Consider the following 22522-nt stretch of genomic DNA (forward strand, 5'->3'; position numbering starts at 1 on the left):
CTGTGGGATGATGGTGTTAAACGCTGAGCTGAAGTCCAGGAACAGCCTCCGCACATGGGTGTTCTTCTCCTCCAGGTGAGCCAGGCTCAGGTGAAGAACGGAGGAGATGGCTTCCTGAGTGGAGCGGTTTTGCCGGTCGGCAAACTGGAACGGGTCAAATAATAGGGGGAGTCTGGAAACGATGTGACCTTTAAGCAGCCTTTCGAAGCACTTCATCATAACCGGAGTCAGTGCAACAGGCCGGTAATCATTAAATGAGGTGATTTGAGGTTTCTTCGGCACCGGAATGATGGAGGCAGTCTTAAAGCACGCCGGCACTGTGGCTTGGCCCAGCGAGGTGTTAAAAATGTCTGTGATGACCCCAGCCAGATGACTTGCACATTCCCTGAACACACGCCCAGGAATGTTGTCCGGGCCAGGGGCCTTACAGGGGTTGACTCTCCTCAGGGTCTTCAACACATCGGCGGAGTCAAGGCAGAGTACCTCCTCTTCCTGATGGGGGACAGTTTTAACTGCTGGAGTGCCGTTTAGTGCCTCGAACCTCCCAAAGAAGTTATTTAGACCATTTAGAAAGTCAGCATCAACTACACCCACCGGGGGGGGGAGGGTGAGTTGTCGTCTGTAATCGCCCGTATGCCTTGCCACATACTCCTGATGTTTTTGACGTCGTGGAAACGATCCTGAAATTTTCGACTGCGGTCTCGCTTCGCTATCCTGATGGCACGGTTCAAGTTGGCTCTCGCTGTCCTCAGTGTCTCCTTGTCGCCAGACTTGAAGGCAGAGTTCCGCGCTCGTAGCGTTTGACGTACCTCCTCAGTCATCCAGGGTCGTTGGTTGCCCCGGGTGATGATATTCTTAGTGGTGCTGACGTCCTCGGTGCATTTGTTGATGTAGGCTGACACAGTCATGGCACACGCATGTCTAATCTACATCGGGAAAACTGGGAGGGAGGGAGGCAGGCAGGGAGGCAGGCAGGGAGGCAGGCAGGGAGGCAGGCAGTGTCTGTCTGTTGAGGTTTTCACCTTGTTCTTCTCCTGCTGAAGTTCTAACTGGACGTCCATCAGTTTGGTTCTCAGCTCGTCATTGGCGGCCTGAAGGGCGTCCGTTCGCTCCGCCTTGGCCCGCCCTGCCGGAGCTCGTTTGGACATCTCTTACTCGAGTCTCGCCCGGTCGTCAGTCAGAGATCACAACATTTGTACCTGGAGAGCACAAACGCAGCGCTGTTTTCCACTGGCTTCGAACTCAACTTCAATCGGTACCGTAACTTACAACATCATAAACATAGAACTAGCTTGACTTATTCATTGAATAAATGCATTTGGTTCTTCAAAACTGCATCACGCAACATAGCGTGACCGAGACGGCCGTTATCCACCTGCGTGAAGTTATTTGGTGAAATGAATGAGATGTTTAAGACACCATCGTTCTGTCTCTATGTAGATGAAGGGAAATAATCGATTGCTGAAGGTCCAAAGGTGTTGTGATAAACAAATAAACATATTAGTGATTAGTGACATATTTGTGATAAACATATTAGGCAGGATAATCACATATGTTAACGTGACTGCCCACACTGTATTTATTTATGGTTATTTGTTAAATCGAGTACTGTTAGACATGAAATAGGAAGTGTTTAACATAAATGGAAGACGAAAGGGGTACTCACCATTGTAGCTCCTGCTGGTCAATGATACGAGCCTCTTCTTGCAGTGGAAAACATACAGCCAACAAACACCGTGGAACCTAAAGGAATGAAATTAAACATTAACATTTAGCCTAAACCAACATTCACAGATACAACGCAACGCAAACTACACAAACGTAAATCTTTTTAAACACAATGAGTTGTACTTACCGTGTACGCTCTAGACGGTCCACTTGCAAGCAGAAAATAAAGATATTTCTGTTGATAATCGTCGTGTTTGTATCCGGTGTCTCGCTCAAGGCCATTGCGCCCACAGATTTGAATTTTGGCGAGAGTTCAGCCTATTGACGTCATTTCCGCGGTGTAATACCCGCATATCTGAAACGGCAAAGTTAAGAGTAGAGTTAAATAAAGTTTTTAGTCAACGCAATAATTTACAACCGTTGACCAGTCGAAATAATCGTCGAAATTTGGCGTCTGTGGCTGGAAGCAGACGCCGAGTTCGACATTCCTCCCAAACGCCACACTCCCTTGCTTTTCAGGGCAAAAAAAAAACAGTTGTAATTACCTTGTACGCTCTAGACGGTCAAGTTGCAAGCTGAAAACAAAAATATTTGCCTTGTAAGTCATCGTGTTACTAACCGCTGTGTCTTGTTTGCCAGAATTGCCGCTTTCCTACTTCCTGTTGCAAGCCACGCCCACGGATTATAATTTTGCCGTGAGTTCCGCCTATTGACGTCATGTCCGCGTCACATGACTGCGACGTAATATTATCTAAAACTGTTTGTGCGGTATTGTGTTGTTCTGTGCGGTATTGTGTTATTCTGTGCGGCGTCGTGTTGTTCTGTGCGGCGTCGTGTTGTTCAGTGCGACGTCGTGTTGTTCAGTGCGGCATGGTGTTGTTCAGTGCGGCATGGTGTTGTTCAGTGCGGCATGGTGTTGTTCAGTGCGGCATAATGTTGTTCAGTGCGGCATAATGTTGTTCAGTGCGGCATAATGTTGTTCAGTGCGGCATGGTGTTGTTCAGTGCGGCATGGTGTTGTTCAGTGCGGCATGGTGTTGTTCAGTGCGGCATAATGTTGTTCAGTAGGCCATAATGTTGTTCAGTGCGGCATGGTGTTGTTCAGTGCGGGATGGTGTTGTTCAGTGCAGGATGGTGTTGTTCAGTGCGGCATGGTGTTGTTCAATGCGGCATGGTGTTGTTCAGTGCGGGATGGTGTTGTTCAGTGCAGGATGGTGTTGTTCAGTGCGGCATGGTGTTGTTCAATGCGGCATGGTGTTGTTCAGTGCGGCATGGTGTTGTTCAGTGCGGCATGGTGTTGTTCAGTGCGGCATGGTGTTGTTCAATGCGGCATGGTGTTGTTCAGTGCGGGATGGTGTTGTTCAGTGCGGCATGGTGTTTTTCAGGGCGGCATAATGTTGTTCAGTGCAGCATGGTGTTGTTCAGTGCGGCATGGTGTTGTTCAGTGCGACATAATGTTGTTCAGTGCGGCATAATGTTGTTCAATGCAGGATCGTGTTGTTCAGTGCAGCATGGTGTTGTTCAGTGCAGCATGGTGTTGTTCAGTGCGGCATGGTGTTGTTCAATGCGGCATGGTGTTGTTCAGTGCGGGATGGTGTTGTTCAGTGCGGCATGGTGTTTTTCAGTGCGGCATAATGTTGTTCAGTGCAGCATGGTGTTGTTCAGTGCGGCATGGTCTTGTTCAGTGCGACATAATGTTGTTCAGTGCGGCATAATGTTGTTCAGTGCGGCATAATGTTGTTCAGTGCGGCATGGTGTTTTTCAGTGCGGCATGGTGTTGTTCAGTGCGGCATGGTGTTGTTCAGTGCGGCATGGTGTTGTTCAGTGCAGGATGGTGTTGTTCAGTGCAGGATGGTGTTGTTCAATGCGGCATGGTGTTGTTCAGTGCGGGATGGTGTTGTTCAGTGCAGGATGGTGTTGTTCAGTGCGGCATGGTGTTGTTTAGTGCGGAATGGTGTTGTTCAGTGCGGCATGGTGTTGTTCAGTGCGGCATGGTGTTGTTCAGTGCGGCATGGTGTTGTTCAGTGCAGGATGGTGTTGTTCAGTGCGGGATGGTGTTGTTCAGTGCGGGATGGTGTTGTTCAGTGCAGGATGGTGTTGTTCAGTGCAGGATGGTGTTGTTCAGTGCAGCATGGTGTTGTTCAATGCGGCATGGTGTTGTTCAGTGCAGGATGGTGTTGTTCAGTGCGGCATGGTGTTGTTCAATGCGGCATGGTGTTGTTCAATGCGGCATGGTGTTGTTCAGTGCGGCATGGTGTTGTTCAGTGCGGCATGGTGTTGTTCAGTGCAGCGTAATGTTGTTCAGTGCGGCATGGTGTTGTTCAGTGCGGAATGGTGTTGTTCAGTGCGGCATGGTGTTGTTCAGTGCGGGATGGTGTTGTTCAGTGCGGCATGGTGTTGCTCAGTGCGGCATGGTGTTGTTCAGTGCGGGATGGTGTTGTTCAGTGCGGCATGGTGTTGTTCAGTGCGGCATGGTGTTGTTCAGTGCGGCATGGTGTTGTTCAGTGCGGCATAATGTTGTTCAGTGCGCCATAATGTTGTTCAGTGCGGCATGGTGTTGTTCAGTGCGGGATGGTGTTGTTCAGTGCAGGATGGTGTTGTTCAGTGCGGCATGGTGTTGTTCAATGCGGGATCGTGTTGTTCAGTGCGGCATGGTGTTGTTCAGTGCGGCATGGTGTTGTTCAGTGCGGCATGGTGTTGTTCAGTGCGGCATGGTGTTGTTCAGTGCGGCATAATGTTGTTCAGTGCGGCATAATGTTGTTCAGTGCGGCATAATGTTGTTCAGTGCGGCATAATGTTGTTCAGTGCGGCATAATGTTGTTCAGTGCGGCATAATGTTGTTCAGTGCGGGATGGTGTTGTTCATTGCGGCATGGTGTTGTTCAGTGCGGCATGGTGTTGTTCAGTGCGGCATGGTGTTGTTCAGTGCGGGATGGTGTTGTTCAGTGCAGGATGGTGTTGTTCAGTGCGGCATGGTGTTGTTCAATGCGGCATGGTGTTGTTCAGTTCGGGATGGTGTTGTTCAGTGCGGCATGGTGTTGTTCAGTGCGGCATAATGTTTTTCAGTGCGGCATGGTGTTGTTCAGTGCGGCATGGTGTTGTTCAGTGCAGCATAATGTTGTTCAGTGCGGCATGGTGTTGTTCAGTGCGGAATGGTGTTGTTCAGTGCGGCATGGTGTTGTTCAGTGCGGCATGGTGTTGTTCAGTGCGGCATGGTGTTGTTCAGTGCGGCATGGTGTTGTTCAGTGCGGCATGGTGTTGTTCAGTGCGGCATGGTGTTGTTCAGTGCGGGATGGTGTTCAATGCGGGATCGTGTTGTTCAGTGCGGCATGGTGTTGTTCAGTGCGGCATGGTGTTGTTCAGTGCGGCATGGTGTTGTTTAGTGCGGCATGGTGTTGTTCATTTCGGCATAATGTTGTTCAGTGCGGCATAATGTTGTTTAGTGCGGCATGGTGTTGTTCAGTGCGGGATGGTGTTGTTCAGTGCGTTATAATGTTGTTCAGTGCGGCATGGTGTTGTTCAGTGCGGCATGGTGTTGTTCAGTGCGGCATGGTGTTGTTCAGTGCGGCATGGTGTTGTTCAGTGCGGCATAATGTTGTTCAGTGCGGCATAATGTTGTTCAGTGCGGGATGGTGTTGTTCAGTGCGGGATGGTGTTGTTCAGTGCGGCATGGTGTTCAATGCGGAATGGTGTTGTTCAGTGCAGGATGGTGTTGTTCAGTGCGGCATGGTGTTGTTCAGTGCGGCATAATGTTGTTCAGTGCGGCATGGTGTTGTTCAGTGCGGCATGGTGTTGTTCAGTGCGGCATGGTGTTGTTCAGTGCGGCATGGTGTTGTTCAGTGCGGCATGGTGTTGTTCAGTGCGGCATGGTGTTGTTCAGTGCGGCATGGTGTTGTTCAGTGCGGCATAATGTTCAGTGCGGCATAATGTTGTTCAGTGCGGCATAATGTTGTTCAGTGCGGCATGGTGTTGTTCAGTGCGGGATGGTGTTGTTCAGTGCGGGATGGTGTTGTTCAGTGCAGGATGGTGTTGTTCAGTGCGGCATGGTGTCTTTCAGTGCGGCATGGTGTCTTTCAGTGCGGCATGGTGTCGTTCAGTGCGGCATGGTGTCTTTCAGTGCGGCATGGTGTCGTTCAGTGAGGCATGGTGTTGTTCAGTGCGGCATGGTGTTGTTTAGTGCGGCATGGTGTTGTTCAGTGCGGGATGGTGTTGTTCAGTGTGGCATGGTGTTCAGTGCGGCATGGTGTTGTTCAGTGCGGTATCGTGTTGTTCAGTGCGGTATCGTGTTTCTCAGTGCGGTATCGTGTTGTTCAGTGCAGTATCGTTGTGTTGTTCGTATTGTGTTGTGTTGTTCGTAATGTGTTGTGTTGTTCGTATTGTGTTGTGTTGTTCGTATTGTGTTGTGTTGTTCGTATTGTGTTGTGTTGTTCATATTGTGTTGTTCATATTGTGTTGAGTTGTTCGTATTGTGTTGTGTTGTTCGTATTGTGTTGCCTTTAACACTTAGCCTCTAACACTTAGCCTCTAACACTTAGCCTCTAGCATCTAGAAGGTAAATAAATAGGAAGGAAGGACTCACCGGTGACGTCTTCGCCCACGTCCAAGCGTTGTACTTTGTATTTTCATCCTTCTGACAGTGGAAAACATAGCCAACAAACACCGTGGAACCTAAACGAATGAAAGAAAACTATCATTTGGCCACAACCAACATTCACAGATACAACACAATGTGACGTGCGGGGTTGAGGTTAAAGGTTGAGTGAAGGGCCCTCGTTTTAAACTACTTTTTTGAAAAGGATTGGGAACAAGTAAGACGTATTTAATTTATTTAATGGGAAGTAGTAAGAGCTATTGAATTTAATCTATGTATTATATTCTATTGTATTGTATTCTGTTGTATTCTTTTGGATTGTATTCACACTAACCCCACTAAAACTTCAGCCCACAAAAACTCGCCTCTGGCGCCTAGCCTCTGGCACTTAGCCTCTAACACTTAGCCTTTAACACTTAGCCTTTAACACTTAGCCTTTAACACTTAGCCTTTAACACTTAGCCTTTAACACTTAGCCTAGAAGGTGAATAAATAGGGTTAAAGGTTGAGTGAAGGGCCCTCGTTTTAAACTACTGTTTTGAAAAGGAGTGGGAACAAGTAAGACGTATTTAATTTATTTAATGGGAAGTAGTAAGACTTATTAAATTTATTTAATCTACTTTTCTTCCCAGGCAAAATTTGATGTGCTGCAATTCCAAATTTCCAAAGTGAATGAAGGAATGAAGTCCTTTAAATTATGATTTTGTATAAATACTAGGCATTAACACAAAATCAACGGCACAAAATGGGCAGACTTTACTTGTTTGAAAAGGACTGGTTACAAGACAGACTTTTTTAATTTATTTAATGGGAAGAAGACTTAGTTTAATTGATCTATTTTTGTTCCCTGGCAAAATTCGATTTGCTGCAATTCCAAATATCCAAAGTGAATGAAGGCAAGAAGTCGTTTAAATTATGATTTTGTTTAAATACTAGGCATGGACACAAAATCTACGGCACAAAATGGGCAGACTTTACTTGTTTGAAGAGGACTGGTTACAAGACAGACTTTTCTGATTTATTTATTGGGAAGAAGACTTATTTAGTTTATTTAATCTATTTTTGTTCCCTGGCAAAATTGGATTTGCTGAAACTGTATTTTGCCAAATCTTGCCTTGAGACCTGATAGGAAGTATTAAACGCTTAGTTAAATCAATACAAGTTGGTAGTAAGAGCGAGTAATGTTGGTTGAACCGATGAATGAAGGTTGAAAGCAATTTAAATTATGACTTTGTATAAATACTAGATATTAACAGAACATCTACTGCGCGAAATGGGCAGAGTTTACTTGTTTGAGAAGGAGTGGCTTATTCAAAACTAAGATTTATTTAATCTGTTTGTTCCCAGGCAAAATTGGATGTGATGCAATTCCAAATTTCACCACATGACGGTGCCCAATTTCGACTTCATAGGACATATTAAACACTTAGCTTGTTATTATGTTCAAGGTAATCAGATTTGTTTATTATTCTAATGGCCTCTTCAAAACTATTCTGGATTACTACTTTGGATCTATTCTACATTACTTGGCAACAACATACTCTGTAACAGATTAGGCAGTATAATCATATATGTTAATTTGAGAGTGCCCACACTCAATCTACTTATCGTGATGTGTTAAATCAATTACTGTTAGACATTATTTGTCTGATAATCTACCAAATCTTTGAATTGAAGAATTTGTGATTTAATTAATAGCTTGTTCAGGGTAATCAGACTTGTATATAATTCTAATGGCCTTCTTTTGAAAACTATTCTGAATTACAACTTTGGATCTTATATTACTTTGCAACAATCTACTCGGTGACAGATTAGGCAGTATAATCACATATGTTAACTTCAGTGCCCACACTGTATTTATTTATGGTTATTTGTTAAATCAAGTACTGTTAGACATGAAATAGGAAGTGTTTAACATAAATGTTATGGCTACTCACCATTGTAGCTCGCTCCTGGTCAATGATATGAGCCTCTTCTTGCAGTGGAAAACTTGCAGCCAACAAACACCGTGGAACCTAAAGGAATGAAATTAAACATTAACATTTCGCCTGGACCAACATTCACACGTACAACGCAACGCGGCTACACTTCTGCTATTACAAACGTAAATCTCCTTAAACACAACGAGTGTTACTTACCGTGTACGCTCTAGGCAAAATTGGATGTGATGCAATTCCAAATCTATCTGAAACGGCAGTTAAAAGTAGAGTTACATCAAGTTTTCTTTTTTAATCAACACAATCATTTACAACCGTTGACCAGAAAGAATCGTCGAAATTCGACGTCCCCCACAAACGCCACGCTCACTCGCTTTTCAGGGCAACAAAAGTACTTCTTTTTAAAAACGATGAGTTGTACTTACCGTGTACGCTCTGGACGGTCCAGTTGCAAGCAGAAAATAAAAATATTTCTCTTGTTAGTCGTATGTTACCATCCGCTGTGTCTTTGTCAACATCGCCGCCATTTTCCTACTTCCTGCTGCGAGCCACGCCCACGGATTTAAATTTGGGCGGAAGCTCTTTCCATTGGCGTCGTTTTCGCGTATAGCAAATCCGATTGGTTGGGAAGGGGGCACGGTTATGCAGCCGAGGGGTCCTGTGATCGGTGGGATGTAAAGTAGGCGTCGACGTCACGTCCGCGTCACGTGACCACGACGTGGCAGACGTCATATAGCAACCGCTGTTTTGTTTAGTAGACTTACAGTTGTTATGCATTGACATAATGGCGCACACACCAAATAGATTTAAATAAATTAAATAATTCTTCTGCCCACTCTCTTTTAAACAAGTTAACTCTCCCCGCGGATTTGAATTCCGGCGAAAGTTACGCCCATCGACGTCACGTATGTCACGTGACCACGACGTGGCAGATGTCATATAGCAACCGCTGTTTTGTTTAGTAGATTTACAGTTGTTATGCATTGGCATAATGGTGTGCACTCAAAATAGATTTAAATAAATTAAATATTTCTTCTGCCCACTCCCTTTTAAACAAGTTAACTCTGCCCACGTCCATTGACGTCTTGTCTGCGTCACGTGACCACGACGTAGTGACGTCATATAGTAACCGCTGTTTTGATCAGTAGACTTAGTTATTATGCGTTGACATAATGGCGCACTGGTTAGCATGGCCACCTCTTAAGCATGATGTTGCGGGTTCGACGCCTGATCAATGTTAGCATGGAGTGAGCTGAAGCGCATGGCGCTGAAGATTTGAATCTTTGAAATGCGCTGAGGTCTGACATATCAGGCAGAATGGTTTGCCATCACGTTCAACAAAAAATAGAAACTTTCCCACTCTGATTAAAACGTCCTGTGTTCATCTACGTATTTTCGTTTTGCTGTGCATCTTTTCCCTGCCATTTCGAGAGCCCAATTGACACTCATAGTTTAAAGAAATGTGTTTGCCCATCCTACTTTGTGGAATTTCACCACATGCGCTTTTGACCAAAATACCAAATTGAACTCAAGTGAAGCCAACACGCACAACCCCCCACACACACACAAATGTTGATATGAACATAAAAGAGCCGCATGCGGTTCGGGAGTTGCGGCTTGGCCAAACCTGTACTATACAACTTTATTTGTATAAAATTTTCACAACAGCTGTCACACAAACAAAGCGGGAAAAACCGAAGACGTGCGTGTTCCGCCCACGCTGGATTTATTTGCACCTTTGAAAAGACACCGTATTGCCGCAGATGTGGCAAAGAGTACTTTTGGGCATCTGAGACGGAAGGATGTCCAAAGCATCACGTCACCTGCTCTGGTAGGCATGGTGGTGGGACGTTGAGGTCAACCGCTTTGGGGTTGGCTGAATCTTTGATCGCAGGATGCCACACACTTGAAGACAGAAGCAGAAAAGCAGAGCTAAATGCAAAATGTACTCACCGGTGACTCCAATTTTTTTCCCCCCTGAAGAAACAGCTGGACGGGTGGCCCCGGCTGGCCAGTGGGACTCTTGTTATTCTGACCCTTTTTAGTGCGCGTTTGGGGCAACAACCGTTTTTTGTGGCGCTCTCTTCTGGTTCAAAAGTGCCCTGCATGTGAATTTGCTTTTCCTGCCTTCTGATTGGATGAGCGCCGGTGTGACGCGGTGCCTCTGTCACCGTGGCGGGGGGTATACGTTGGCATCGGAGCGTCTGCCAACGTCTGAGACCGGCTGGCAGTGTATCGGAGGTGTCGAGTGCGGTGCCGCTGGAGCTCACTCACCAGCTGGTGTTAGGGCCACAGAATGAAGGCCAAGGAGAAGAATAGAAAGAGAAACAGAAACTTCTCCTCCAATTGTTTGATTTGTCTCTTCTGAGCTTCGATGAATTCTTTCAGCTCTTTGTTCCTCTAGGACGGACAAATGGAAAGTGGCATTCAAAAGCCAGTAAGCGTGCAAGTAAGTGCCGGGCTGGCTTTGGGCCCTTACCTGTTGCGCGCTGTGCAGCAGATCCATTCTCTCTTGGAGATTGCAAGCGTCGCGCTCCCTCAACTCGCACATCAGGGCTCGCTTCCATTGGTCCACGGCGCTCCTAAGCTCTTCTCTCTGATCCGCCGTCAGCACGTCATTCACGCCAGCGTGGCTGGCTTTTTCGCCGTCCGTGGCGGGGCAGTCCCGCTGCGGTAGCGCCTCGTACAACATGGCCTCCAGCTCCAGGATCCTCTGGGCCGCAATCCTCGTCCATCAGTGGTCCGGCGGGAGATTTGAGGGCGGCTTACCTTATGAGCCTGGTCCATGGAACACTTCCTGAAGTCCAACTCTTCATCCAGGTAGCCCTTCTGCTTGCAGAACATATCCTAGCACAGCTCAAGGTCAGAATTGTTGGGGCACATTGCCGGAGTTCCCCTTGGCTGATGTCGCGTGTCTGTCTACCTTCTCACTTTCAATGTCCAACATCTTCTGTTGAAGTGCTGACTTGGTCACTTTGATGTATTCTAACCACTGAGGAAAGGCTGCTGTCACATAAGCAGAATGCGAGAGCGTGCGTGGACGTGCGCGTTACCTTCTCGGCTAGGGTGAGAAGGGTCCTGGCGTGAATCACGACCACCTGCTCCTCGTTGGTGAGATTCTGCAAGAGCCCAAAGGCACAGCGTCAACAAGCTTCTTTCAGCGCAAAGCCTTCCAAAAGTCACATTTGAGCCGCCGAGTCTCGTGGAGTGCGAACATAAGGAGTTCGACATACACTTACGGCGTTATAGCCCAGGATGTCCAGCTTCTTCATCAGATCACTGATGACGATGTCCGGGGGAAAGGCGCAAGGAGCAATGTAAGGTGTTCTGGGACCTCGGGTTAAGGTTAGGGTTGCGAGGGACGCCTTACGTACGCTCACGCCCTCGGCCTCGCAGTAGATCTGCAAAGGGCTGAGGCCGTCTGGGAAACGGACTTGCAGAAACTTCAAGACGGGGGAGCGCCACTCCCTCTCCTGAAAGGCAGAGGCATGCATCCGTCCGTCCGTCCGTCCGTCCGTCCGTCCGTCACATCTCTGGCCTCAACACGCTTGTGCGAGTCTTCCCACCTCCAGCTCCAGGATGCGGAACTCAAGCAGTTCGTTTTGGTCTCGGATATCCTGGATGTGCTCTTTCAGACGCGCTTCTTCCGCCTCCATCCGCCTGACCTGAAAAGACAGTCAGACCTCATCTGCGGGGCTTCCCGACAGGTGTGACGCCAAGCGACTCCGCCCAGCGCCTTTCTTTCCGTCACCTTTTCGGCCAACTGCTGATTGCTCTGACGCAGCAGCTGCTTCTCCTCCACCCACTTGACATTCTAGAAGAGACAAACGCGTGGACAGCTTTGGAATGTTGTGTCATTTTCATCCACAAATTCTTTGGTTGACTGGAAAATGACATTTGCTTTTCTCCGCATTTTCCCAGCCACGTTCGGGGGGGGGGGGGGTTGGTCCAGTAATGCCAGACGGATGAGTGACTGAAGAATGTAGCTATTTTGTCTGAGAAAAAGGTGTGCTCATTGATGAGCTTACCTGTCCTTGTTGCTTCAGCGCTGACTCCAGATCTGCTACTCTGCTTTGATAGTGACCCATTTCTACCATCAGCTTTTCTCTGGTCTGAAAGGAGGAGGAGGGAGGCTCCTCCTCCTCCTTTCAGACCAGAGAACACCCGAGGCTGGGTGAGAACGGGGAGGCTGCGACCCGGCCGGGGGTTGCGGGAAGGGGCGCCACCTTGATCTCCTTCTCGGCGTCGTAGTCCCCTTCGCTGGTCTGGGCTAGCAGAGCGTAGGCTCGTTGCAGCGCTTGATATTCTTGCGTCAGCTGGCGGTAGCGAAGCTCCGCCTCTTCATGCACACACCAATGCAACACAGCACTAGTACCAGAATCAGTCAGACCGGCGACAAAGCACCCGCGACGCAAAGACGAGTCCGATTCCAGGCTGAAGAGGAATGTTTGGTGCCAATACGCTGGCAGAAATGGCGGGCTACCTCTTCGGGTTCCGTGTCGGGGGTTCTGTCGGTGTGAAAAGACAAGGACGATCCGTCCGGGTCCACCAACACGTCTTCGTCGTAGCCGTAAAATGTTTCGATGACCTGCGGGCGCGGAAGCAAACATCTCTCTGAACAAACTGAAGCGACACCTCACGATGAATCGACGAGAGGAACGATAGCGAGAAAAAGGCCATTTCATCTTGCGCAACACCAAGCAGCCGCAAACAAACAGACTCACCTTGCAGGACCTCACGCTTTGTTCCTCCTCAGAGATTCTCGACGTCGGTATCGTAGCAGCAAATCTCTCTCCTGTCGACACAAATAATCCGCCTTTGAGATTCTTTGGATGCAAAGGGAACGAACGGCTCCGGCGCAGAAACAAACGCGACTCACAATGACATTTCTGACATGAGCTCCTGTCTCCAGAGCCTGAAAAACACGTCACCGGCGATGATTGGAGGGACGCTCGTCTTTTCCAAAAGTGACAACTACAGGGTGTGTCAGGGTTTTCCAGATTATCTTTATCGTATCATTGTGTTGCTTTGACTTTGACTGCGACCTGTAATAAATAATATTATTTATCCCTTATTTATCCCTATCGCTTATCCCTTCCTACACAAAGTCGTAAAACACCCCTTGCTATGTTTTGACTAGAGGTCAAGGGCTTCCTCTATTCAATCCACTCTTACACCCACCCTGTTTCTCTTAATTAAAATGCTCGTGCAGGAGCCGAGAGTCAGACTTCATTCGTACAACGGATGGACTCTCCACCTGCAGGTGTCCAAAAGAACTTACTTGTCTCCCGTGTGGTTCTTGCAAAATAAGTTGGAGCGAGCGCAACTCTAACAGGGTGCATTTTGCCACTAGCTGCCTACGGACAATGACGTCGCGCTCGCGGCTCATGGTTGACGGGCTGAGCAGCCGGGCAAGTCCGTCGTTTTCAGCGCACAGCGAGTGGCAAAGGCGCTGACAAAACGGGAGCTTTGAGCTGCTGAAAACGGCAAAACAAGTCTAAAGCGTGTTCAAACGCGTGCGCACAATGCTCCTGCTTGAAAGGTCGGAATTTAAGGGGCCAATTTTTTGGATGGCGGCCGCCGGCCAAGCTTTGGACGGAAAAGGTTTCCTGGCGACAGCGAGCGAGCGCGGCGCTGCCGTACGTGCACCGAGTCGCCTGCCTGAAGACCTTGGACAAGTCGTCGATGATGTGCCGCTGCTCCACAACTTGAAGGAACTCCATTTCACCGTCCTGCTGGCCGCAACCGCGGTCCAGGTCATTGAGCGAACTAGGCCTTCTCTGTGGAACACAAATGCAGTGGACTCTGTTGGCACGCCGCCGTTGTCCGCGTCGACTTACCAAGCTTGCCATCTCCTCGTTCTCCTGGGTGACAAAGCGCACTTTGTTTTCAAGGCGACACAGCACCAGCGAGAGTTCTTCATTCTTCCTGCTCAGGCGTTTGTTTTTGTACAGGAGTGGCAGAAACTGGCTTTCTGTTTCTCTCAGTCGCTTTAGCTGCAAGCATGAAGTGCGGGATGTGAAAGACGCACAACACGCGGGCCAGAACGTATCCATTCCTTTTGCATCGGTTTGAACTGAATCGTGGCTTTGGCTCCCAATAAAAGACATCTACCAGGCAACCGACTCGCCGCGCCGCTCAACTAATAAGCAAGCGCAATGGGTGCCTCGCTGGATGGCGCGCATCAAACGTAGCGCAAACCTTCAAGCGTGCCGTCAATAAATTACCAGTTCATTGCGCTCTTCAGAAAGCAGGGCGTTTCGATCCTCCAGTTTCCTGATGACTGCGCTGAGCTCAGCGATTTTCAGATGAAACCGTCGCGTGTCCCGAGCCTCCTGAGACTGAAAACGCCCCGCAACACACACACACAAGCACTCGTTCAAAGTTCAAAACTGTTTTTGTGCTACCTTCCTCCAGCAACGAACTAAGTCATGCGTACTGCAAGTGTGTGATGAGGTGGCTTATGCAATGAAGAGGATTGCTAGTAGCGGCGTTGACCCCACTTCCAGGGTAGTTTAGGCCCGCCCTTTGGGAATCCCTCAGGGCAGCGATCTGCTGCTCGGCAGCCTGAGTCTGCAGCTGAAGGCGGTGGACGTGGCCGGCCCCAGGGCTTCATCCAAAACACTAACCGCTCTGTCTTTCAGCTTGATCTCATCCGTCTGGATGTACAAACGGGGAGCGCTCAGGCAGGCGGGCAAACTCATTTGCCAGAATTGTGACAAAAACAAAGAGAGCAACCGGCCAATTTTTTTCTTGAATCGACTAGAACACCTTTGCTGTGACAAAAGCGAAGCGAGCAACCGGACATTTTCTTCTTGTGAAATAGAATAGAATAGAATGCCTTAGGTGTCATTGCACTGCAGGTATACAACGAAATTGGGAACATAGCCACGCACCGCGCATCTGATCAGTCCTACCAGTCGGCGGATCTCCCTCTCGCAGTCTCTCTTGGTTCGGCTCATCTCCTCCCGATGCTGGTGATGAGCCGATCGGAGCTCGGCCGCTCGGGACTGCCAGGCCTGCTGGGCCGCTGCCAGGGCTTCTTCCGCGCTCCTGGTGGAGGCGACACCGCTCGGTCTCCCGACACCGCCGCGTCTCCTCCACCTCCGCCAGCAAAGCGCCCCCCCTCCTCACCTGAGCAGACATTGCGCCACACCGGGCCGTTGAGACCGCAACGGAGCGCCGCGACGCTTACTGGGGACAAGCTACACAATACGGTAGCGGCCGCATCGAAGCCCGACGTGGCGTGCGGATAGTCAGACACGGATAGAGCGGATCACCTTGTCCATGGAGCCGTCCCTCAGGCTGAGGACCAAGGCATTCAGTCGCTGGATCTCTCCATCTTTGATTTTGATCACTCTCATCAGCTCCATTTCATGCTGCCGCAGTAATGTCTCCCTGGTAATGGATAACTCTTTCTGCTTCTCCTCATGGAGTTTGCTTTTGAGTTCCGTCATGGCGGCGGTGGCACGGTGGTGCTCCGCCCGCAGGTCCTGACTTCTCTCTCTCTCCAGACAGCTGACCTGACATGACTTAGACTTAGACAAACTTTATTGTCATCTTGTCTGCACATGGTGCATACAAAACGAAATTCCGTTGCATACGTCTTACAACAAAGTAGTGATATTGCAGTTGAATAGAAGTAACATATCCTATGAAAAAATATATATATATATATATATTAAAAATAAGTATAAAGTGCAGCAGTGATAATTATGCAATAGTGCAAGTAGGCAAAACAGTATTCAAGAGTGTGCAGAGGAATGCTAAACCATGTATTAAACTTCTATTTAAAGGGTTTATACAAGTTCAGTAAAGTTGGTAGTGCGAGATAGTGCAAGATAGAGGTCCGTAGTGTCATAAAGTACAGTTCTGTGAATGTGTGATGCAGAGTTCAGTTTAGAGCTCAACAGTTCTAGTGTTCAACAGTCTGATGACAGCAGGGAAAAAGCTGTTGCAGAACCTGGTGGACCTGCAGCGGATGCTGCAAACCTCTTCCCAGAGGGCAGCAGGGAGAACAGTCCATGGTGGGGGTGTGATGGGTCATTGATGATGTTACGGGCACGGGACATGCAGCGCTGAGATGAAATGTCCTGAATGGAGGGAAGAGGAGCCCCTATGATCCTCTCTGCTGTCCTCACCACTCTCCTCACGTTCTTCCAATCGGAGGCGGTGCAGCCTCCACACCACACAGAGAGACAGCTTGTCAGAATGCTCTCTATGGTGCTCCTGTAGAACGTCCTCATGATGGGTGGGGGCAGGTGGGCTCTCCTCATCCTCCGCAGGAAGTACAAGCGCTTCTGTGCCCTCTTGACCAGTGCCGTAGTGTTCATAGTCCAGGTGAGGTCTTCTGTGATGTGGACCCCCAGGAATTTGGTGCTGCTGACCACCTCCACAGCTGAGCTGTTGATGATCAGTGGAGCGTGGTGAGGCTGTTTTTTCCTGAAGTCGACGATGATCTCCTTCATCTTCTCCTCATTCAGGATCAGGCTGTTTTCTCTGCACCAGCCCACCAGCTGCTCCACCTCCTCTCTGTAGTCCAGGTCGTTGTTGTCTCTGATGAGCCCCACCACCGTTGTGTCGTCTGCTGACTTCACGATGTGATTGGTGGTGAACCTGAGGACGCAGTCGTGTGTCATCAGGGTGCACAGCAGGGGGCTCAGGACGCAGCCCTGAAGGGAGCCTGTGCTGAGGGTGATGACATCAGAGGTGTTCTGTCCGACCCGGACTGACTGAGGTCTGTTGGTGAGGAAGTCTAGCAGCCAGTTGCGAAGGGGGGTGTTGAAGCCCAGGTGTTCCAATTTTCCTACCAGATGCTGTGGGATGATGGTGTTAAACGCTGAGCTGAAGTCCAGGAACAGCCTCCGCACATGGGTGTTCTTCTCCTCCAGGTGAGCCAGGCTCAGGTGAAGAACGGAGGAGATGGCTTCCTGAGTGGAGCGGTTTTGCCGGTCGGCAAACTGGAACGGGTCAAATAATAGGGGGAGTCTGGAAACGATGTGACCTTTAAGCAGCCTTTCGAAGCACTTCATCATAACCGGAGTCAGTGCAACAGGCCGGTAATCATTAAATGAGGTGATTTGAGGTTTCTTCGGCACCGGAATGATGGAGGCAGTCTTAAAGCACGCCGGCACTGTGGCTTGGCCCAGCGAGGTGTTAAAAATGTCTGTGATGACCCCAGCCAGATGACTTGCACATTCCCTGAACACACGCCCAGGAATGTTGTCCGGGCCAGGGGCCTTACAGGGGTTGACTCTCCTCAGGGTCTTCAACACATCGGCGGAGTCAAGGCAGAGTACCTCCTCTTCCTGATGGGGGACAGTTTTAACTGCTGGAGTGCCGTTTAGTGCCTGGAACCTCCCAAAGAAGTTATTTAGACCATTTAGAAAGTCAGCATCAACTACACCCACCGGGGGGGGGGAGGGTGAGTTGTCGTCTGTAATCGCCCGTATGCCTTGCCACATACTCCTGATGTTTTTGACGTCGTGGAAACGATCCTGAAATTTTCGACTGCGGTCTCGCTTCGCTATCCTGATGGCACGGTTCAAGTTGGCTCTCGCTGTCCTCAGTGTCTCCTTGTCGCCAGACTTGAAGGCAGAGTTCCGCGCTCGTAGCGTTTGACGTACCTCCTCAGTCATCCAGGGTCGTTGGTTGCCCCGGGTGATGATATTCTTAGTGGTGCTGACGTCCTCGGTGCATTTGTTGATGTAGGCTGACACAGTCATGGCACACGCATGTCTAATCTACATCGGGAAAACTGGGAGGGAGGGAGGCAGGCAGGGAGGCAGGCAGTGTCTGTCTGTTGAGGTTTTCACCTTGTTCTTCTCCTGCTGAAGTTCTAACTGGACGTCCATCAGTTTGGTTCTCAGCTCGTCATTGGCGGCCTGAAGGGCGTCCGTTCGCTCCGCCTTGGCCCGCCCTGCCGGAGCTCGTTTGGACATCTCTTACTCGAGTCTCGCCCGGTCGTCAGTCAGAGATCACAACATTTGTACCTGGAGAGCACAAACGCAGCGCTGTTTTCCACTGGCTTCGAACTCAACTTCAATCGGTACCGTAACTTACAACATCATAAACATAGAACTAGCTTGACTTATTCATTGAATAAATGCATTTGGTTCTTCAAAACTGCATCACGCAACATAGCGTGACCGAGACGGCCGTTATCCACCTGCGTGAAGTTATTTGGTGAAATGAATGAGATGTTTAAGACACCATCGTTCTGTCTCTATGTAGATGAAGGGAAATAATCGATTGCTGAAGGTCCAAAGGTGTTGTGATAAACAAATAAACATATTAGTGATTAGTGACATATTTGTGATAGACATATTAGGCAGGATAATCACATATGTTAACGTGACTGCCCACACTGTATTTATTTATGGTTATTTGTTAAATCGAGTACTGTTAGACATGAAATAGGAAGTGTTTAACATAAATGGAAGACGAAAGGGGTACTCACCATTGTAGCTCCTGCTGGTCAATGATACGAGCCTCTTCTTGCAGTGGAAAACATACAGCCAACAAACACCGTGGAACCTAAAGGAATGAAATTAAACATTAACATTTAGCCTCAACCAACATTCACAGATACAACGCAACGCAAACTACACAAACGTAAATCTTTTTAAACACAATGAGTTGTACTTACCGTGTACGCTCTAGACGGTCCACTTGCAAGCAGAAAATAAAGATATTTCTGTTGATAATCGTCGTGTTTGTATCCGGTGTCTCGCTCAAGGCCATTGCGCCCACAGATTTGAATTTTGGCGAGAGTTCAGCCTATTGACGTCATTTCCGCGGTGTAATACCCGCATATCTGAAAGGGCAAAGTTAAGAGTAGAGTTAAATAAAGTTTTTAGTCAACGCAATAATTTACAACCGTTGACCAGTCGAAATAATCGTCGAAATTTGGCGTCTGTGGCTGGAAGCAGACGCCGAGTTCGACATTCCTCCCAAACGCCACACTCCCTCGCTTTTCAGGGCTAAAAAAAAACTGTTGTAATTACCTTGTACGCTCTAGACGGTCAAGTTGCAAGCTGAAAACAAAAATATTTGCCTTGTAAGTCATCGTGTTACTAACCGCTGTGTCTTGTTTGCCAGAATTGCCGCTTTCCTACTTCCTGTTGCAAGCCACGCCCACGGATTATAATTTTGCCGTGAGTTCCGCCTATTGACGTCATGTCCGCGTGACATGACTGCGACGTAATATTATCTAAAACTGTTTGTGTGGTATTGTGTTGTTCTGTGCGGTATTGTGTTATTCTGTGCGGCGTCGTGTTGTTCTGTGCGGCGTCGTGTTGTTCAGTGCGACGTTGTGTTGTTCAGTGCGGCATGGTGTTGTTCAGTGCGGCATGGTGTTGTTCAGTGCGGCATGGTGTTGTTCAGTGCGGCATGGTGTTGTTCAGTGCGGCATAATGTTGTTCAGTGCGGCATGGTGTTGTTCAGTGCGGCATGGTGTTGTTCAGTGCGGCATGGTGTTGTTCAGTGCGGCATAATGTTGTTCAGTAAGCCATAATGTTGTTCAGTGCGGCATGGTGTTGTTCAGTGCGGGATGGTGTTGTTCAGTGCAGGATGGTGTTGTTCAGTGCGGCATGGTGTTGTTCAATGCAGCATGGTGTTGTTCAGTGCGGGATGGTGTTGTTCAGTGCAGGATGGTGTTGTTCAGTGCGGCATGGTGTTGTTCAATGCGGCATGGTGTTGTTCAGTGCGGCATGGTGTTGTTCAGTGTGGCATGGTGTTGTTCAGTGCGGCATGGTGTTGTTCAGTGCGGAATGGTGTTGTTCAGTGCGGCATGGTGTTGTTCAGTGTGGGATGGTGTTGTTCAATGCGGGATCGTGTTGTTCAGTACGGGGTGGTGTTGTTCAGTGCAGGATGGTGTTGTTCAGTGCAGGATGGTGTTGTTCAGTGCGGCATGGTGTTGTTCAATGCAGGATCGTGTTGTTCAGTGCAGCATGGTGTTGTTCAGTGCAGCATGGTGTTGTTCAGTGCGGCATGGTGTTGTTCAATGCGGCATGGTGTTGTTCAGTGCGGGATGGTGTTGTTCAGTGCGGCATAATGTTGTTCAGTGCAGCATGGTGTTGTTCAGTGCGGCATGGTGTTGTTCAGTGCGACATAATGTTGTTCAGTGCGGCATAATGTTGTTCAGTGCGGCATGGTGTTGTTCAGTGCGGCATGGTGTTGTTCAGTGCGGCATGGTGTTGTTCAGTGCGGCATGGTGTTGTTCAGTGCGGCATGGTGTTGTTCAGTGCAGGATGGTGTTGTTCAGTGCAGGATGGTGTTGTTCAATGCGGCATGGTGTTGTTCAGTGCGGGATGGTGTTGTTCAGTGCAGGATGGTGTTGTTCAGTGCGGCATGGTGTTGTTCAGTGCGGAATGGTGTTGTTCAGTGCGGCATGGTGTTGTTCAGTGCGGCATGGTGTTGTTCAGTGCAGGATGGTGTTGTTCAATGCGGGATGGTGTTGTTCAGTGCGGGATGGTGTTGTTCAGTGCAGGATGGTGTTGTTCAGTGCGGCATGGTGTTGTTCAATGCGGCATGGTGTTGTTCAGTGCAGGATGGTGTTGTTCAGTGCGGCATGGTGTTGTTCAATGCGGCATGGTGTTGTTCAATGCGGCATGGTGTTGTTCAGTGCGGCATGGTGTTGTTCAGTGCGGCATGGTGTTGTTCAGTGCAGCGTAATGTTGTTCAGTGCGGCATGGTGTTGTTCAGTGCGGAATGGTGTTCAGTGCGGCATGGTGTTGTTCAGTGCGGGATGGTGTTGTTCAGTGCGGCATGGTGTTGCTCAGTGCGGCATGGTGTTGTTCAGTGCGGGATGGTGTTGTTCAGTGCGGCATGGTGTTGTTCAGTGCGGCATGGTGTTGTTCAGTGCGGCATGGTGTTGTTCAGTGCAGGATGGTGTTGTTCAGTGCGGCATGGTGTTGTTCAATGCGGGATCGTGTTGTTCAGTGCGGCATGGTGTTGTTCAGTGCGGCATGGTGTTGTTCAGTGCGGCATGGTGTTGTTCAGTGCGGCATGGTGTTGTTCAGTGCGGCATAATGTTGTTCAGTGCGGCATAATGTTGTTCAGTGCGGCATAATGTTGTTCAGTGCGGCATAATGTTGTTCAGTGCGGCATAATGTTGTTCAGTGCGGCATAATGTTGTTCAGTGCGGGATGGTGTTGTTCATTGCGGCATGGTGTTGTTCAGTGCGGCATGGTGTTGTTCAGTGCGGCATGGTGTTGTTCAGTGCGGGATGGTGTTGTTCAGTGCAGGATGGTGTTGTTCAGTGCGGCATGGTGTTGTTCAATGCGGCATGGTGTTGTTCAGTTCGGGATGGTGTTGTTCAGTGCGGCATGGTGTTGTTCAGTGCGGCATAATGTTTTTCAGTGCGGCATGTTGTTGTTCAGTGCGGCATGGTGTTGTTCAGTGCAGCATAATGTTGTTCAGTGCGGCATGGTGTTGTTCAGTGCGGAATGGTGTTGTTCAGTGCGGCATGGTGTTGTTCAGTGCGGCATGGTGTTGTTCAGTGCGGCATGGTGTTGTTCAGTGCGGCATGGTGTTGTTCAGTGCGGGATGGTGTTCAATGCGGGATCGTGTTGTTCAGTGCGGCATGGTGTTGTTCAGTGCGGCATGGTGTTGTTCAGTGCGGCATGGTGTTGTTTAGTGCGGCATGGTGTTGTTCATTTCGGCATAATGTTGTTCAGTGCGGCATAATGTTGTTTAGTGCGGCATGGTGTTGTTCAGTGCGGGATGGTGTTGTTCAGTGCGTTATAATGTTGTTCAGTGCGGCATGGTGTTGTTCAGTGCGGCATGGTGTTGTTCAGTGCGGCATAATGTTGTTCAGTGCGGCATAATGTTGTTCAGTGCGGGATGGTGTTGTTCAGTGCGGGATGGTGTTGTTCAGTGCGGCATGGTGTTCAATGCGGAATGGTGTTGTTCAGTGCAGGATGGTGTTGTTCAGTGCGGCATGGTGTTGTTCAGTGCGGCATAATGTTGTTCAGTGCGGCATGGTGTTGTTCAGTGCGGCATGGTGTTGTTCAGTGCGGCATGGTGTTGTTCAGTGCGGCATGGTGTTGTTCAGTGCGGCATGGTGTTGTTCAGTGCGGCATGGTGTTGTTCAGTGCGGCATAATGTTCAGTGAGGCATAATGTTGTTCAGTGCGGCATAATGTTGTTCAGTGCGGCATGGTGTTGTTCAGTGCGGGATGGTGTTGTTCAGTGCAGGATGGTGTTGTTCAGTGCGGCATGGTGTTCAGTGCGGGATGGTGTCTTTCAGTGCGGCATGGTGTCGTTCAGTGCGGCATGGTGTCTTTCAGTGCGGCATGGTGTCGTTCAGTGAGGCATGGTGTTGTTC

The 22522-nt window shown here is 49.0% G+C and overlaps 2 long non-coding RNA genes across 2 annotated transcripts; both read right to left on the reverse strand.

Moving 5' to 3' along the window:
• Positions 1 to 417: 417 nt before the first annotated feature.
• LOC137840009 (uncharacterized) lies at positions 418 to 1744 on the reverse strand. The gene is made up of 3 exons (XR_011086397.1): positions 1667 to 1744; positions 1023 to 1199; positions 418 to 895 (listed from the first exon to the last, which is right to left on the reverse strand). It is a non-coding gene; the product is annotated as an uncharacterized lncRNA (long non-coding RNA).
• Positions 1745 to 17636: 15892 nt separating this feature from the next.
• LOC137840011 (uncharacterized) lies at positions 17637 to 18731 on the reverse strand. Its single transcript, XR_011086399.1, has 3 exons — positions 18654 to 18731; positions 18010 to 18186; positions 17637 to 17906 (listed from the first exon to the last, which is right to left on the reverse strand). It is a non-coding gene; the product is annotated as an uncharacterized lncRNA (long non-coding RNA).
• Positions 18732 to 22522: the final 3791 nt, after the last annotated feature.

This window comes from Syngnathus scovelli, unplaced genomic scaffold, assembly GCF_024217435.2.
Source record: "Syngnathus scovelli strain Florida unplaced genomic scaffold, RoL_Ssco_1.2 HiC_scaffold_30, whole genome shotgun sequence".
NCBI classification, from domain to species: Eukaryota; Metazoa; Chordata; class Actinopteri; order Syngnathiformes; family Syngnathidae; genus Syngnathus; species Syngnathus scovelli.